The sequence below is a fragment of the Microcaecilia unicolor genome, chromosome 1 (assembly GCF_901765095.1).
Source record: "Microcaecilia unicolor chromosome 1, aMicUni1.1, whole genome shotgun sequence".
NCBI lineage: Eukaryota > Metazoa > Chordata > Amphibia > Gymnophiona > Siphonopidae > Microcaecilia > Microcaecilia unicolor.
In genome coordinates, this window is record NC_044031.1 from 548,093,289 (window position 1) to 548,109,229 (window position 15,941).

Sequence of the window (15,941 nt, forward strand, 5' to 3'; positions counted from 1 at the left end):
AATAGTGCCTACAGCCGATTTCTGTGCCAAACTTTGGTGCAAGAATTTACACCAACTGAAACCTGGTGTAAATCCTGGCACATAAGTTATTTATTTATTTATTTATTTATTTGTTGCATTTGTATCCCACATTTTCCCACCTATTTGCAGGCTCAATGTGGCTTACATTGTACCGTGAAGGCGAAACAAATACAAAGTATTCGGTAATACTGCATGCATTTTTAGTGAATGACCATGACACCCCCCATGCCCCTTCAGTGGCCATGCCTGCTTTTGAGTTGCCCGCTAAAAAAATTTGCATGTGGTTCTTTATAGAATAGTGCATGCAAATCCGAATTTAAGCCAGTTTACTGCAAAAATTGGTTGTTAGCACCCAATGATTGCTAGTTAACGGCTCGTTAATTACGTCGTGCACCCAAATTTTTGTCCATGCAATTTGGGGCACCATGTATAGATTCCGGGAGATAATGTCTACTTCTTTGGCACTTCCATGCCTCATTGCTCCTCTCCAGGATTATCTAGCCAGATTCTGGCTCTTTATGAGGTTTTCATCTTTAGGGATGCCAGACCACACAGCTTATGTTTATATTTTGACATTTACTCCACAAGGATAGGGATTTCCACCTCACTAAATGTCCTATTGCCCTTTAGTTCAGTATGTGAAGCACTACTCTTGTCTTTCACTCCAAAGAGCTTCTCTCCCTCAGAGGTGTGGCTTTCACCCTCTGCTCTGCTGAGACTTTATCAGCTTTCTCTCTGTGTCTGGTCCCGATCACACTGCCAATAAGCACTGGAGGCAGCCCTAAACTGCTCCTATAAATAGCAGCTGCACAGTGACACAGACCTGATGCCTCAGCACACCAATAGCTCTGCATACCATTTATTTCTGTCTGGGTTATAAATTCAGGAGGCACTAACTTTTGTACTTTGGCCTGTGCCAATGCTATTTAACACTGCACTCTGCATGAACTGTGCCCCATTTTGTAAGTGAGCCCCAAGAAGTCAATATGAAGACCTTAAAATCTGAAAAAGATGGCTAGCCTAGTGGCTCAGTGTCAGATCCTCTGCTCCTCAGACTAGCCAGGTTTGGAGATGTTGTAGAGGGTATGTGAAGAAAATCTCTATAAAGTCAGGGGCATAGCCAGACCTCACAGTGGGAGAGGGCCAGAGCCCAAGGTTGGGGGCACATTTTGAGTGCCCCCCGCCCCCCCCCCCACCGCCAAGCCTCGCCTCCTCACCCCCCCCCCCCCCCACCGCCTTGCCTTGCCGCTTCCCCTCACAAACAAATACCTTTGCTGTAGGGGGTCCCCAACCCCCGCCAGATGAAGCCTTCTCTGGCACAGTTGCGTTCACTGCCTGCCCCTGCTCTTCTTTCTTCTTCTCCTGTGCACGCTGACACTGAGCGTCAGCATGCACAGGAGGAGCAAGAAGAAAGAAGAGCAGGGGCAGGCAGCGAACGCGGCTGTGCCGGAGACCAGCGCTGAAGAAGGTTTTGTCTGGCGGGGGTTGTGGACCCCTGCCAGCCAAACCAGGGCCCTGGATGAAATTTGCAGGGGCCCAGGCTCCTGTGGCCCCCCGTAGCTGCGCCCCTGAGTTATATTTACTAAAGTTGGTGCACTTCACTGACAGAGCAACACACAGAAATACAATCGTAAGTGGAGAAAAAAGCCTCAGTAAAGCCACCCAGCCAACCGCAATTCTCAGGTGTGGGCCCAGCTCACCATCATATGGCTGAAAAAAACACTGCGACAGAGTATTCAAACTAGTCTCTCAAAAACCCAGCCAGTGCCACAAACGTGAGTATGTATCACAGGAAGTCCAAAGGAACTGAAAAACTTGTCCAGTCTTATTGCAAACAGGAGTTATTCACAAAATTATAATCCACTTATCTTTTCTGCAAAGGATAGCTTCCATCTTCAAATCTGGATGTCACAATATAAAAAAAAAAACCAATATAAAAAAAAGGTATCTGAAGGCCAGGAGTGTAGGGACTCTTAATTATGATATTTATTTTGCTCACACTGTTTTCAGTAGTAGCTTAAGGTGAGTTACATTCAGGTATACTGGATATTTCTCTGTCGCAGGAGGGCTCACAATCTTGGTTTGTACCTGAGGCAATGGGGGGTTAAGTGACTTGCCGAAGATCACAAGGAGCAGCAGCAAGATTTGTACCAGCCACCTCTGGATTTCGCTGCAGCTTTATCAAGAGTTTTTATCCATATTTTCGCCAATCAGTCCTAAAGCAAAATATTTATTTATTTTATTTCCATTTTGCTCACACCTTTTTCAATAGTACCTCAAGGTGAGTTACATTCAAGTACACTGGACATTTCTCTGTCCCAGGAGGGCTCACAATCTTGGTTTGTACCTGAGGCAATGGAGGTGTAAATGGCTTTTGCCCAAGATCACACGGAGCAGCAATGGGATTTTAACTGGCCACCTCTGGATTGCAAGACCGGTGCTCTAACCACTAGGCCACTCCTCCACTCAGGATCAGTGGCTAGCCACAGGTGGGCCTGGGCCCACCCACTTAGGGCTCAGGCCCACCCAACAGTAGCACATGTTTAACAGTAGCTGGTGGGGATCCTAAATTCGGCTAGCTGAAGACTTCCCCCTGATGGTAACGAAAACACTAATCTCCACGATACCGACACCTGCACATGCCTGCTGCAGACTGCCAGTGTAGAAAGAAGCATTTTCCTGCCAGCTGAGATATTTTTTTGGGTGGTGGTTGGGGGGGGGGGGGAGAACACTTGGTGCCCACCCAAAATCTGTTGTCTGGCTACGCCCTGCTCAGGATAAGGGGCCTTAGTGCCAACATTTTTAAATGATTGGAAGTGCCAAGCACAATACACATTGCCCATCCCTTGACACAAAGAAGTAGCTTACTCTATTTAGGGGGGGGGGGGGTGTTCAGCACCCACAGAGCTGGCTATTAAGCTCTAGAAGGAGTAGGCAGAACTAGAAAGCTGGAGAAATAGCCCCATTCATATTGAACAGCATACAACCTTTCTAAAACAAATTTGAAAATGATTATTTCTCTGGTTTCCCTATCCCACAAAAGAATGTATTCGAAAATGTTAGCACTCTACCTGCTTTTCGCCTAGTTATGGGCGCAGAGATATAACGGTTTAACACAAAATATCCCTGTTTGCAATGGAAGGGCCATCGTACCTCAAGACCAACACAGCACTGGCGGAAAAGTTGTTAACAGTCTATCCGTATGAAGAATGTCACAGCTTCGTTAGGTATTTACATGAATTAACTCTATCTATATCTATATGGAATTGTTTGCTCTCGCAGATAAAAGAAAAAGTTAACTATTACGAAAATAAGCCCATGCCAGAAGTTAGCTTGCAGTACTCTCGTCCGATCAGAAAACAGACAGAGCTAATCATTTTATTTAAAGAAAAAAATTAAAATACAGTCATATAAGGTTAAACGCAAAGACCTTACTGTTGTCCTGTTGCAGGATGTAAGGTGCGGTGTAAAAACCGCCACATTGCCTGAATATGCGCGTACGCTTTTAACTTTATGCGCTTTTCGCAGAGTCTTTCTATTGCTTCCTGAGGGGAAACTTCTTGGCCTGACTCCAGTCTCTGGACAAACAAACAAAAAAGACGGACGCTGGGGTCAGACTTTCATCCCAGTGGTTCTCGACTGGGCCCTGTCTTCTGTGATCTATCACCTCCTCATTAGCGGGAGAGCTAAGAGCTATATTTCACCATTCACCTTCACAAAGGCCAGACGGGGGTACCATATACTACCCTACATCAAACAGCTTTAACCATTGCGTGAGCTTACATAATTTATTGCGTTCACCTCAACTACAACTGAGATACTGGCAAAACTTGTTGGTTTTAATCTCTTCAGTGTCTCGGTGGGGGTGGGGGGGGGAGGGGATCCTTACCGAATAAGACCCCATATAATATTAATAAAAGGCAGGGACCGGTTTAGGGAGTAGCCACGAATCCTCTTTGGTAAAACTGACCTAAAAGAGAACGGCTGAAATAACAATGGACAATGGACGTTCTACCCCTATTCCTTGTTGCCTTTTGTTTTCCATTGATCTGCTCAACAGCCACCATGAAACGAAATGGCAGACCCTAATGCCAGCTTGGGATAATTCTTAGCATGTACGAAGCATTTTCCCCACAGAGACACAATGGGATTTTTTTTTTTAAATAGCAGACAGTGCATTCAAGATGGTATGGTAGAGGGCTTAATAAATTAAGAATGTTTGACACTACATAGTTTGTCACCCTATGAGCTGTCTTGCTGTCCTCTAGGAGTTATGTCTTTGCCCTTCCTTCTGAGCATTGAAAGCGAGAGTCCAGTTTTATACGGCGAACCCCCCCCCCCCCCCCCCCCCCCCCCCCCCCCGTGCGCTCCACACGTTTCAACAGATACAGCAGCAAGATTTCTCATGCTACAAACTGGGTAAAATATGTTGAACTTTCCTTTATGGTCTGCCCCACGGGATCTTCACCTGACAGAGGAGTCATAGGGCAGATTGTGTTCAAATCGCTGGGGAAAAAAAATCTGTGTTATTAAAGAGCAGGAGACTTGAGCTTCTCCAGCCTGAAAGCTCAAGTTTCCCCAAGTGGTATCCCTAGAAGTTCTCTGTTCGGCAGCCACACGCACTCCGAGTGTGATGAGTGAGTCCGGGAAAGCCTCAACTACAGGCAAATATCCAGTCACCTACAGGAAGAACGTTTCGACTGCTTTGGACTGTTCGTTTTCATTATTAGTTTACCCTGTTGTTGTTTCTGATGTGTTATTGTCATTTTAAACGACATTCTTAAAATTAATCCAGATTCCAGACACTTAGCAGTGCAAACAGCTGAATTCTTGGCAGCTTTTTCCACTTCCCTTCATGTGTTTCTCTTATGAGCCCCGCTCTCTCTTCTCTGCTCCTCCGTTCTTTATTCAGTTTTCTTCCTTTATTTCCAGTATTTCTGTTCTACCTTTTCAGGCTTTGCAGTTTGCTCTCGCTTTGATTCTTCGAATGCACCGAGCTGGGAGACGGTAAAAACAAAGGTGTCCAGGGTAGGTGGCAACAAAATTAGCATACGACGAGCAAAGGTTTATTATAGTAGGTCGTTCCTTACTGGTATGCCAGAAAAATAACCACTCCGAAGGACAAATTGTGAGTAAGCTGAGCCTACAGTCAGTTCTTATCCAAATCCATGATTCAGAATGACTTATCGTCTTTATTTTAGGAGACTGATGGCGGTGATCATTCTATTCACCCCCGATTTCATAGAGGACAATGTCGACCATCTGAAACAACATGAAATTCTATTAACCCTGGAGAGAGAACTACCTCCCCAAGACTTATAACTATACCTCCTCACAAAGACACACACAACTAATTTATAAATAAATAACAGCCACATTAAGACAGATCGGCATTACAATTAGACTGCAGCTTCCTTTACTTATTATATTTCAACATATAACAGTGTTTTACCCATCACCTCCCACTGCTGCCAAAGCAGCTCTCAACCACTTTCCAGCCTTAACAGCTAATGCTAGAGAGATAGAATGGCCTTCCATCCATGCATTAACATCCAGGTCACCTGACCCACTTAGAACCTTGCTCTGTATTATGCTTCTAGCTCATCCCTTTTGAGCCAATACCCCATAGCTCAGGTAACCACCAGCTGTGATATAGAAGGTGGACTTTGGTCCTCGGGAACTCAGGAACTGAGTTCGATTCCTGGCACAGGCAGCTCCTTGTGACTCTGGGCAAGTCACTTAACCCTCCATTGCCCCATGTAAGCCGCATTGAGCCTGCCATGAGTGGGAAAGTGCGGGGTACAAATGTAACAAAACAAAATAAAAACAAAAAAACAAAAAAAAAAAGAAACCGTAATGACACATAATATCAACTACTGAAAAACAAGAAAATAGAAATGAAGGTGGGAAGGGGAAGCCACTTACAAGGAACAGGGAGAAAAGGCCCTGCTAATTGGGAGGGGCAACAATAAGTAACAGTGCAAAGCCTGCCCATTGCCCCTGCGGGGGGCAATTAAATCCCAGTAATTGGACGGGGTTTGCTTTTCAATTGAAGAAGTCAATGTGGTTTACTCATCCTGCTCTCACATTCACCCCCCCCCCCACCTCTGCCCCCTCCCAGCTTCTGGAAGGTCGCAGAATCCCCCAGAGAAAGCCCACCTCAGAGGTAAGTTACCCCTCCCAGCAGGGCTGGCTTAACCTATGGACAAAGTGAGGCTCTGGCCCAGGGTGCCAGAGAAAAACAGCGCCAAACACCTGAGCCTCTGACGTCAATGGCCCTATAGGTTAAGCAGGCCCTGAGCTTACCTGGCGACATTCCTTGTGCAGGGAAAAAAGAAGAGCCAGCAACCATCTTCCTCTTTCTGTATCAGGCCACCTTCTGTGTACTTTTAAAGGCAGTTGTCCCCTCCCAAACACGCGGAGGGGCATAATCGAACAAAAACGTCTATCTCCATGGGCGTTTATCTCCAAGAACGGGTCCGTGAAGGGGCGGACCGAACCGTATTTTGGGAAAAAATAGACGTCCATGTTTTATTCGACAATTTGTGAGCTGGGCGTTTTTGTTTTTCAGCGATAATGGAAAATGAAAGCGCCCAGCTCAAAAACGAATAAATCCAAGGCATTTGTTCGTGGGAGGGGCCAGGAGTCGTAGTGCACTGGTCCCCCTCACATGCCAGGACACCAACCGGGCACCCTAGGGGGCACTTTTACAAAAAAAAAAAAAAGGTAAAAGAGCTCCCAGGTGCATAGCACCCTTCCCTTGTGTGTTGAGCCCCCCAAATCCCCCTCAAAACCCACCACCCACAAGTCTACACCATTACTATAGCCCTAAGGGTTGAAGGGGGGCACCTACATGTGGGTACAGTGGGTTTGGGGGGCGATGTGGAGGGCTCCCATTTACCAGCACAAGTGTAACAGGTGGGGGGGGGGGATGGGCCTGGGTCTACCTGCCTGACGTCCACTGCACCCCCTAATAACTGCTCCAGTGACCTGCATACTGCTGCCAGGGAGGTGGGTATGACATTTGAGGGTGAACATAAAAAGTTGTGAAACGGCATATTTTTGTGGTGGGAGGGGGTTTGTGACCACTGGGGGAGTCAGGGGAGGTCATGGTCATTTAGGGCACTTTTTGGGGCCCTATTCATGGAAAAACAGGGTCCAGGAAAAGTGCCCTAAATTCTCGCTAAAAACGCATATTTTTTTTCCATTATCGGCGAAAGGCGCCTATCTCTGATCGGCCGATAACCACGCCCCAGTTCCGCCTTCACCACGCCTTTGACACGCCCCATCAACTTTGTCCGCATCCGCGACGGAGTGCAGTTGAAAACGTCCAAATTCGGCTTTCGATTATACCGCTTTATTCGTTTTTGTGAGATAAACGTCTATCTCCTGATTTGGGTCGCAATATAGGCGTTTTTCTTTTTCAATTATAAGCTGGATAGTGTTTTATCTAGCCCTACCTGTGTCGGCCCCCTGGTGTCTTCCTTCTACCACGCACCTGTGGAAACAGGAAGTTATATGAAAGAAGGGGCTGGGGCATGGCAGAGGGAAGATGCCGGGGCACTGATGCAGGTAGCATTAGGTGAAACACTGTTGGTATTCAGGAGGGGATAGCTTGAGTGGGAGTGCCAATGGGGGGGGGGGGGTGCCAATAGGAGGGCACCAAACCAAAAGTTAACCTGCTCCCTCAAGACCAGCTCTCATACCCGTTCCTTTTATGTTTAACCTACTTCCATTTTTTAAAAATGAACATTTCTACATCAGAAGAAACAAAACTTGTAAGACTAACAAACTTCGGCCAGGATGCATTCCTTCCCGATTGTCTATTTATGTGCCATTTCTCTTCTGTCTTTGTTGTCATTTCCAACTTAGAAATATATTTTGCTTTTCTGTATTACTAACACTCGTTTTCTCTCAGACTTTTCTTCATTTAAAAAAAACATTGCAACACCCACTGGCGATTCCTCTGTAGTCTCACCCTAAGGAATGACCTGCCTACAGAGTTCTGAAATTTTTATTTTATTATTATTTGCCTTTTAGATAGGTTTCCAAAGTGCTTCCTGCCATGAACTCTGAATTGTGAAAAGTAGCTCAGCTGAGCTGCTCGTGCTACAAGAATTCAAGCCAGTGATAACATGATTTAAAAAAAAAGAGGTCCATCATTTGCTGCAATTTTGATTGTAACAATTCTCTGGACATTATTATTGCATTACTCACATTTTAAAAAGCACTTGCCCTATGATCTGAAATTCATCTCATCGTTATCTTTATTATAGCAATATGACAATCATAATATTAACGGGGGACACAAGACCCATCACTCCCTTTCCTCTCTTAAAACATAGTAATAACATACAAGAAAACTACAAATATTAATATGTAAATAACTGAAACCAAAGAAATTTGTTTGGTATAAACCAGGCCGCAGCTTTGTTTATTGGTGATAATATTAGAAACACAAGCTAGAAAAACAAGTGACATTCTTCTTTAGAAAACAACCTGACTACTCGCCATTTCACAGCAGAGTCATAGCCAAATCATGTAAAATACAATTTATTACCCACCATAGCAGTGAGACTAAACATTGTAGATGTGGACTACATGCCTGTATTGATCAGTGGCCCAATGCTCACCTCCTACTGAACATTAAGGCCCTGTCCAGAAGGACCTCCTTCTGCATAGTCTGTAGCTCAGGTCCCCCCCCCCCCAAGCTGTGACAAAGCAACTATTCCAAGGCCATACAGAAAACCGTGAGACAAATGGGGTGGGGTAAGGTGGGGTGGGGAGGGAAGGGTGGGCAAGCAAGCTGCCTCTAAGGAGTCCTCGGGGGTGGGGTGGAGTGGGAGCTTTAAATCAGTGCCACTGTTCCTTCCCTCTGCCCCCTGAGAATCACTCCTATTGGAGGGCGATTTCTGCCAGTCAGCAATTTAAAATAATAACCGAATCAGAGCAAACCTGCACCCACAATCAGGACCCAGCATGAACAGATGGCCCACCTTTCCTTTGCCATCCATTGCAAGGCCCAACCCGAGCCAGCCATGTAAGAACTAACTTACAAAACAAAAGGCAGTGCCCTAAATATTACAGCGGGGCCCTAAAATACCAATGCATATATCAGGAAAACTGAATAAGCCAAAATATCAATACATGTATCAGGAAAATTGAACAAACCAAAATCATTCTACATAAAAAATGTATGCTAATAAAATACCTGGCCTCAGTCACACAGAAAGAACACAAATGTCAAATACAGAATAAGTGAACACAAATTAGAAACAGAAATTAAAAGAAAACCTCAAGAAGCCAGATCTTACATGTAATACAACACCAGAAAAATAGAGATGTATTTCCTCCTTTACTGTGCAACATATAAAAATAACCCATGTCAGAGATGGTGTTGGGGAGGGGGGGTGCAACTAAGGCAATTGCCCTTGGCCTGTGACCAGAGAGGGCCTGCAACCTGCCTGAAGCTGAAGAAGGTGCAGCTGGCAATGGGCCTCAGCCATGTCTAATGCCCGCTCTGGCAGATGTACATTCAAAAAACTAGCATATTCTAATCATGAAATAAAATTATTAGCTTTTTTTGGTTATTTTATTTTTCTAATCATGTTTGTTTCAGTCTCTGATTTTTGGTTTCTTCTGTGTTCCTTTAAATCTCATGCCAGGGTCTCCCATTCCTTTGTCATTTCTTCTTCTCTCCATGTCTACCACCCAACTCCCTTCTTTGTGTCCCTGTGTTGAGTACTTCCCTTCTCTGTATCCCTATCTTCCCACATGTTGAGCATCTCCCTACTCTATGTCCTTATCTTTCCCTGTCTATCATCTCCCCTCTGTCTTCACGTTCTCCTATCCATCCTTATCCCTCCCTCCCTCCCCACCATGTTCCTATCCCTCATTCATGTCCAGCATTATCACTGTTGGTGGTCAGAAGTGATTTAACAAGGCAGGAGCCTCTCCTGTCTGGTTAAATTGCTTTGAATAGCGGGCAAACTGTTACTGCTGTTCACTTTGTTAAGCTGACAACAAAAATGTCATCACCACTTGAATCCAAGTAAGTTCTCTGAACGTCTCCAGGAAATCCAGTTAAAAATAGTGTAGTTCACTTTCATAAACACAAATGTTTCTAAGTTTTTACATTTCAGGTGCCTGTGACAGCAGCTGACAATAGTTTCTGCAGTGCTAAATATTTTTTCAAAGTAGACACTAGTTCCTTGATCTTCACTTCCAGTCCCTGAAGGCCACCAATGAGTCACATTTTCAGGATTTCCTTAAAAATTATGAATGAGACGTTTGCATGTCTTTTACCTGCATTGTATGCAAATCTCTCTCATGCATATCCATTATAAATCTCTCTGCCAGTTAATTCATTTTTAGAAAATACCTTTATTATTTATTTACTTACAAAACCTAATACCTTAACATATCATTCCTTCATACACACTCATGCACACTCACAAATGCACACCCATACACATTTCACAATAAAACCTTAATGGAGCAAACCCACTAATACATGTTATATCCTAACTGTTCAAAATGCCCAGTAACCTCAGCAGGATATTTGTTCAAAAAGTTCCTCTGATGCATATTCATTAGGGATAGCCCAAAAAACCTGACCCATTGGAGGTCCTCAAGAACTGGGAGTGAAGACCTTTAAATAGTACATTGCCATCTTATGTACAGCTATCTAGGGGGCACTAATCTCTTGTAACTGCCCCTTTGGGCAGTTCTGATTGTTTTTTTTCTGCATTCTTTTAAGGTAGTTGGAAGCAGGGTATGCATTAACAGTTGAAACAGCAGTAGTGTCTTTTTCTGTTTGATCAAATCCAGATAACAATATGGAAATTCCATAACACAGGCAGGCTGCACACACTCTCACTCGGCTCTCACACCACACATTGAATAGCAAATGAAGAGGCAGGTATGGGAATAAATGGCCACAGCTTTATTGATTCAAATTGATAAGAACATCCTATGAAGCACTTGAGCCATAAGTTCAATGCCCGTACCCAGGGCCGGATTAACACTATATTGGGCCCTAGCAAACATATATTTGTGGGCCCCACTACCAGGGATCCTATCCCCCACCATCATTTCACCTCTCCAGAAGTAGCAGGGAAAAGTGCAAAGCCTAGTTTGTGAGTGAACATAGGGACTATGCAAGCACATGCTTTGAATGGAGAGGCTTAATGGGTAGATAAGGAGAGCTGCCAAGTTACCAGTTCCAGGAGGAAAATTCTGAGCCAGTCCTGGATTTCTTCAACCCTATCCTGGTACATTATAGGACCTGAAGTACTGATTTCAAATAATGGGAAATGGCAAGGGAAATGGGACTTGATATACTGCCTTTCTGAGGTTTTTGCAACTACGTTCAAAGCAGTTTACATATATTCAGGTACTTATTTTGTACCAGGGGCAATGGAGGGTTAAGTGACTTGCCCAGAGTCACAAGGAGCTGCAGTGGGAATTGAAGTCAGTTCCCCAGGATCACAGTCCACTGCACTAACCACTAGGCTACTCCTCCACTCCAATGATATCAGAAACTACAAAAAGAACACTGACATAAACAAGACTGGCCAAAAAGTCTCCCTCCTGGACTGGAGCTGGGTAACTTGCCAGCTCTGCAGCGGTGGGCTCAGAACCAGGGAAGCCAGGCAAGTCATATTCACTCTCTATTGCCTCTAATACAAACCAGAGATTCCAAGGATGTACTGCCCAAAGAGTTACATTTAAGGGCAATGGGTCCAAGATATAAATTTACAATGTTTTACATGTGAAAAAAAGGTTCACAAATGGAAAAAGCAAAATAAAATATTTTAGCTTTTTTATGCTTCTGAAAGAATATAGGCACAGTGTTCAAAGGAATTTGCCAGAGTAATTTAATAGTTAACAGGTTAAATTCCCTGGGCTGAAAACTTCCCTTCATTTAGCATGTGCACAGGTACATTTGTATCAGTGAACTTCCTCATTCCAGCCCAGATTTTCAAAGGGAAGCTTAATTTCTATGAGACTATCCTCATGTGAGATACACAGAAACATCCACAAGTACATCACATGCACTTTCTAGCGCTGTCCTGCTGCTCATGGACTCATTCAGGCAGTGTCCCCACATCCCACCAGGTCTGCCCACCATCATGTAAAATTCTGGCATTAGCTGCCTTCACACTTTCCCCTCCTTTGCTCAATATCCCCCCACCCCTCCCCAAGAACACTCACTGATTCTCTCCAAAGAGACCCAGAGCTCAGCTCCTCCCTTCTTGTGATTACTAGAACCTTCCCATTGGCTGGATTCTACCACAGCCTCTGCATTGGAAATATGCATTGGAGTGGACAGCTGTCATAGGCTAAACTCTCAAAAATATCCACACATTTAGCCATCCTTCTGGCTTTGAGACAGGTAATGTACACATTTTTAGCATCCTGAAAAAATCCAGACATTTGGCAATCCTAGCCTCCTGATTACATCTGACAGGGCCATCCTAAACTTTTGGGCCTCAGGCACGTGCCTAACTTGTCTATGTTTAATCTGGCTCTGGTCTGCCCATGTTGCATGGTCCCTGCATTGTCTTACCAGATGTGGTCGTGCACATGAGTCCAAGCAGTGGCCCGCCATATCTGTCCATCTCCAGCAAGGCGAGAATAGATGTCCTCTTTTCTGATCACAACTCATTCTAGCAGCACATCACCCAGTGAGCACCAGCTAGGTGATCTGTCCTCCAGTGGGTGCGTCGGTCCTCACCTCATGCGGCCGAACGCTGTTCCTCCAGCCGCTCCTGCACATCTGGGTGTTTTGTAGGCTTGGGTACATCCACAGCTATGACAAATAACAACAAGTATTGCATTGTATAATACTAAATGGGATGCTACATAACAAATGAAGCTAATTCCAAAAGCGAAGAAGCCGCCGGGTGCTGAAGAGAACTGGCTCAGGCCCTGGTGGCTGTTTGTGCAGGCCTCTGCCTTGCTGAAAGGACACTCTGTCCCCTCCCCGGCCACCCCCAATCATCATAGGGGGTTCCCAATGGCGTGGTGTCTACATCATCCAGCTCAGGAAGTGGCCGGATGAGGAAGCGGAGGGAGACAAGGGTTCAAGTGCGACCGCCGTCATGTTATGAGCGTCCATGCACGTCCATGCACGTATGGAGCTCGCAGGACTTTGTTTATAGTGAAGTTCTGCTAAATGAATTGTAAAACAAGGGATCGCTGTATCAAACTTCAGCCACCTAATAATTTATATTCAAATAATAAAAAGCATGTTCCTCTGCAGTATGTTTTGTTCAGTGAAAATATATGGTCACCATACTGGACCCCGGGAAAAACTGGAAAGAGATTTTTTTAAACAACTGTCAAATTTTGGATCAACTAGATTTTTTTTCTCATTGGATGCAAAATGACAATTTTGCTGTAGCTCACCTTGAGTTACTATGGAAAAAAGTGTGAGCAAAATATAAATAAATAAATAAATGTCATTATCATGCCTAAATATAGGGCCCAGTATTTGAAGCTCTTTATCCGGGTAGTGGCTGCTGTTGCCTGGATAAAGAGTGCTGATCAGGGCTAATTGGTAATTTTCTGCGGCATTATCCATTATCTGGATAGTGCCAGGGCAGTCCAGGAGTGGAGCTAGGGCAGAGCCAGTAGTCACTTGGTTAGTGGTGATATTAAATCAGCTAACCGAGTAACTATCCAGATAAAGTTAGGCCAGCAAATAGACTGTCCTAAGTTTGGGATCATTTTACTAAAGGGTGTTAAGCCCTTAAGGCTTGTTTAGTACATGAAACAGGGTACCGCACAAATGTGTTAAAGCGTTTTGAGGTATTTTCTCTGTTTCCATAGTATTTTTTTTTTTAGAATTTTTCTCTGAGGGGCAGGGTTGCCGAGAGGGAGGGGAAGAGGAGGCAAAATTCCCAGGGCCCAGCCTTTAAGGGGGGGGGGGGGGGCGGTCCTGGTGCCGGCAAGCTTCTTCCTCCCTGCCTGCTTTTGGGTCTCTCTCCTGCTCCTGCTTGCCAGGAGGACCCGGATGATTGTATTAAAGCGATAACCTGGGTGATCTGAGTTATTGCGTTAATGTAATCATCTGGGTCCCAGCACACAGGAGCAGGAGACGACAGACTGAGGGAGGAGTAGTCAGACACAGAAAGGTAAGGGGGCGCAGCCCAAATGTGGGTGGAGGCGCAGCCCAAGTGGGGGAGCGTGGTGTGGCACGGTGGGCGGGCGGCGGTCCTGACCCAGGCCCGGCTGTGTCTCTTGGCGACCCTGTTGAGGGGGTGTGGCAGGGGCAGGAAATGGGTATTCCTGCATTATCCAGCTAGCAAGTTGTGATTAGTGTGTGCTAACTGAATAACGCAAAGTTAACACGGGACCACAGCACCTCCTATAAAGGAGACAATAACTGTTCAGTTAGTGCTGGGACAGTCTGTGAGTGGAGCTTGGGCGGAGTGTGGAAGGAGTCAGAACCTAACCAGTTAGTGATCATATTCAGACTGCTAACTGGTTAGGTAATGACTAAAGTTAGGACAGCAAAAAGGCTATCCTAACTTTATCTGAATATTGGCCAGAGCTCGGTTAACTTCAGGGTTGCAGCACCAGTTTTTCTTCTGCCTCCCACCTACCCTGGACGTACATAAGGGCCGAATGAACCTCCCACCTCCCCTCCTGGCCTACCTGCTAACTGTCTGTTGTTCCAGTGGAGTCTTATGGGCAGCAGCGATGCACACTCGTTCCTGCCTCTTGCGGCAGCTATTGTGAAATGGCTGCTGCGACCTCTAGAGACAACCTCACAGTGCTTGCTTACAAATTATATTTTTCCTTTTGCTTCTGCTTGTGGCATTTCAAGAAACATTTCTATAGTACTGGTTGATATTTTTATGTCAGTCTATGCCAGAGGTTCTCACCCCATTTCTTTGGACATATCCGGCAAGTCAGGTTTTCAAGATGTCCACAATGAATATGTATGAGATAGATTTGCATAGAAAGGAATTAGTGCACGCAAATCTATCTCATGTACGCTCATTCTCCTGGATTCTATATATGGTGCCCAGATTTGTGTGCAAAAATTAATTAACAAATCCTTAACTATCAATAATTGAGGGTCCCTTTTACTAAGCTAGGCTAAAAGTGGCCTGCGCTAGTTTGGAAGCATGAAATTAACAAGTGCTGGGCCATCTTGTACTGTGGCGGGTAAAAAGGCCTTTTTTCAATGGAGAGGTAAATGGCTGTGAGCTAATATAAAAGCACCTTATGCAGGGATGGCCCAAAGCAAGATGTCGCCTGCAGGGGCGTAGCCAGATTTTGGGTGGGCATAGACAAGAAGTGGGTGGGCACCAAATGTTTTCCCCTCACCACCACCACCCAAAAAATATCTTGGCTGGCATGAAAACGCTTCTTTCCACCTTAGCACTCTGCAGCAGGCATGTGCTGAAAACTGAGAATGCGCAGATGCTGGTATCGTGGAGAGTAGCATTTTTGTTACCATCAGGGGAAAGACTTCAGCTGGTGGAGCTAGAAATCCCCACCAGCTACTGCTAAACGAGTGTTACTGTTGGGTGGGCTTGAGCCCTAAGTGGGTGGGCCCTGGCCCACCCAGGCCCACCTGTGGCTACGCTACTGGTCGCCTGAGACAGGGCCGAGATGCTGCCTCCTGGACCGAGATGCCGCCCCCCCTCCCCATGCCAAGATGCTGCCTGCCCATTCGTCCACCCCATTCTGGAGTTTACCTTCGTTTCTTCATGTTCCAAAAGCCGCGGGCAGCATGTGCGATTCCCATATGCTGCCCTGCTGGTTGCACCAGCCTTTTCTCTACTGCAGCTGCCTCTGAGGAAACAGGAAGTTACATCAGAGAGGTGGCCGCAGTACAGAGAAGAGGCGGGTGCCAGCAGCAGGGCAGCGTATGGAAATCGCACCTGCCACTGCCGGCTTTT